This window comes from Agrilus planipennis, unplaced genomic scaffold (genome assembly GCF_000699045.2).
Source record: "Agrilus planipennis isolate EAB-ADULT unplaced genomic scaffold, Apla_2.0 scaffold1, whole genome shotgun sequence".
In the NCBI taxonomy this organism is placed as follows: Eukaryota; Metazoa; Arthropoda; class Insecta; order Coleoptera; family Buprestidae; genus Agrilus; species Agrilus planipennis.
Window position 1 is genome coordinate 1 of NW_020442466.1, and position 3,613 is coordinate 3,613.

At 27.5% G+C, this 3,613-nt stretch overlaps 1 long non-coding RNA gene across 1 annotated transcript in view; it reads right to left on the reverse strand.

Annotated features, from left to right (window-relative positions):
* Positions 1-1,297: 1,297 nt before the first annotated feature.
* Positions 1,298-3,613, reverse strand: part of LOC108733469 — a 56,252-nt gene continuing 53,936 nt past the window's right edge. The window contains exon 3 of the long non-coding RNA XR_001937224.1: positions 1,298-1,448. This is a non-coding gene — a long non-coding RNA (uncharacterized LOC108733469). The remainder of the gene's footprint in view (positions 1,449-3,613) is intronic.

Below are 3,613 nucleotides of genomic sequence, written 5' to 3' on the forward strand. Positions count from 1 at the left end.
AACAAAATGCGTTCGTGAATTTTCAAAAAGATACTTATATGGTAGCACTTTTGTAAGAAACTTTTTTTGATATCTTCAACTATAAAGCAGTTATTGAAGAAATCCGCTTGCTCAGAACACCCTGTATATATAATGTGAAAATTACGTAAACATTTTAAACATAAAAGCGCGCACGTAAATCTTCGACCTGTAGAACATTTGTACTGAAAGTTCAAAAAGATGAAATTTATACAATAACGTATGAAGAATTACGTCACAGATTACGAATGTAGCGGGAATGAGAGAACATTTAATTGATACACTTAATGTAAAAATTACATACAATTAGTTGTAAACATAAAAGGGGGCACGTAAACTTTCGACCTGTAAAACAATTATATTGAATGTTCAAAAAGCTGAAATTAATGTATCAATGAGTAAGAAATCACGTAGTGCAACAGTTTTTGAATGTGGTTTGAATTAAATAAAATTTACATCAATGAATTAACTTAAAAAACTTTGGTTTAGCTATGATCTTTTATTGTATTGTATTTAACTGTTAGAGTGATCAAGTGATTCTAAATTTTATGGTTTAGGTATTATAGCAATTAATAGGAATAATAAAATTTTTAATAAAACGGATTTTTTTTCAAAACACTATTTTGGGGGCGATTTTCATACCCGACCCTAGTTCATTAAGTTGCAGCCTAATTAATTAAAATCAATTCTTTTGTTTAATATCGTATTTTTTGGTTTGTCTTAAAAACGAAGTCCTTGCAAGAAACTAAGAACAGAAATTTTACAACAGTGTGTTTGTGTAATTGTATCGTTTTAAAACAAACAATGTGACGTCACATCAACTATTAATCGTAAATTAAAAATCATCCTACCTTTCTTCATAGAAGAAGCCAACTGTATTATTAACTGCATTTTAAATCCACTAAAGATTGTATAGAATTAATTCATGCACGTATTAAACAGAATATTAACTCAATTTTATCGTATTTCATACGCTTATTAAAAACGTTTATTATGTACAAACTTGACAAAACCAGAACAAGGACAATGGAAAGGGCATTACTCATTCGATAAGCAGCTTTTTATCTCTAGTACCACATCACGACATCACATTCGTCCACACCGAAGCAAAATTACAAAATAATAAACAGCAAGGATCCTCTAAAAATAATATTCTTTGTTGTTAATTAATATTTAAGTATAAAACCCAAATAATATACATAAATAAATAAATCCAGTAGTTAACATAANGGGAAAAAGATAAATAACAAACTTAAACAAATGAAAAACTCACCTCAATTAGTTGTATAAGGATTGGTTCTGATGCACAATCAAAGGGGTTGAATTTTGGATACCTCTTTAATATTTGCACAAAGCACAATAACATTTTGTTTACGTGAAGTTAACATGGCGTTACGACAACACACACTGATGGTTGCTGGGCCTCTACTCTGAAACGATAAACAACGTTTGATAACCTTGCCCGATATGATAAAAAGATACAACAGTCATAGGATAAACGCCAACTTTGACACAATTTATATTTGAAAAGAAGAATTGTTTTAACTGAATAAAAATTATGTTTTACAAATGGACAAAGTGAAATTAATAGGTAGGTAAATGTATAACAATAACGAACATACTTTACTTAACAAAAAAAAACTCAATTGCATCCAGTTTTTCTACTCATTAATTGATTTTAGTATAATTATCGATAATCAACTTATACAGGATCTGGATTTAAACATCCCATCATTCACTTTTTTTTTTTAATAAATCTAAAATCGTTTTTTAAAGCTTTAATTGATAATAAATGTCCAAGAAACGCGTCTTATATACTTATGTATGTATGTTATATGAGTTTATCTACAATGAAAGCAACTACCCTTATTAATTAATAGTATAAGTTGAAAGAATAATAACAGCATATAGTAAAAATGCATAATAATTAAATTGAAATTTGCGATTATTTAACATGTAATTACTTATTTCTATATATGTTTAAACAAAAACTGCATTTGTAGCGTTTAATTTGTATAATTTATTGTATTAAGTGAAAATAATAACAACAGTAGTTATATCAATTCCAAAACCACGGTATTTTTGAAAAATGTATTACTTTTATTTGTATAATATGAATGATAATTAAATTTAAAGTGGAATTTGTATTTATTTAACCTACAATTACTTATTTTTTTTATACAATTAATCACAAATTGCAGTTGTAGCGTTTATTTTGCTTAATTTTGCTTAATAGCGTAATATTTCATTCCTTATTGAATTAATGGGGGACATTGACCTACGAATTTTATTTAATGAGGAGCCACGTGCTTTTTGTAGTACTACGGTAGTAAAGTTGAGTGAAGTAGTAAACATTTCCATTCATAGAAAAGGCAGGTAGCAGCTGACAGCAGTAGATATTGTTTTTGCGTAATTTTTCTTAATAGGGTAATATTTCACTGCCTATTGAATTAATGGGGGTCATTGACTTACAAATTTTATTTAATGAGGAGCCACGTGCTTTTTGTAGTACTACGGTAGTAAAGTTGAGTGAAGTAGTAAACATTTCCATTCATAGAAAAGGCAGGTAGCAGCTGACAGCAGTAGATATTGTTTCTGTCAACAATTTAACCTCTAATTTCAATTTTTGGCATTTTTACACTTTAAATTGAATTTTATAAGAAAATATTGCAAAATGAGATGTTTAATGAGTACATTATCAAAATATGACTTTTTTTTAATAGTTAAGAGGCTACAAGAATACCTAAAAGAGTTTAAAATTAACGAAAAATACAAAACTAAAACTTATCCACAGCCGCAGTTCTTGGAGATTAAACATTAAAGTCTTGGTTTTACGTATCAAATTAAAGTTTTTAAAGTTGTACTCCTATTTTTATGTTATATAATACACGGCATTAGTTAAATAATTGAAAATTAAGCAGTGACAACAGTTACAAACTGTTTAAATTGCGTAAACAGGGGTTAATTTTTGTACTTATCAGTAGGTACATATCCTCCTTTGGAATCTTTGCTCTCTGTATTCATTACAAAAATTCTAGATCTAGGCAGTTACTTAGTTTACTTTATATATGTTTTAACTTAATGAAGTAAATCATAAACCATTTTTTTTGTAATTAATTAAAATGTGTTATATTTAGCAAAACTATTTTTAAGCTATAATAAAAAGCATATGAGGATGTTGGTTTCCGAATTATGCAACACATTATACACCAGTTGAAATAGCGTAATATAACTTCATAAAGTAATTCACAATTCCTAAAAATCTGTTTGTATAAAATGAGATATAAAAAGAATAACATTTCATTTTTTTTATAAATACATTAAATACAGAAAATTATTAAGGTTTGGATTTGTTGGTACATATTTCAACAAACATAAATCTAACGAAGGGTATGTAATAGCAGATGTAAAAATTAGTGGTTGAGAAGAAATAGATGAAGCGAAGATGCAAGAGAAGTACAGGTTGACTTACAAATGATAAACTATTTCTAGATTGTCAAACGATAACACTCGATCTTCATTCACAACTGTTTGAGGTTTACAGTAACAAATACACAAAAAATGTATAATTTCTAAATTAGGTACGTTTATTTAT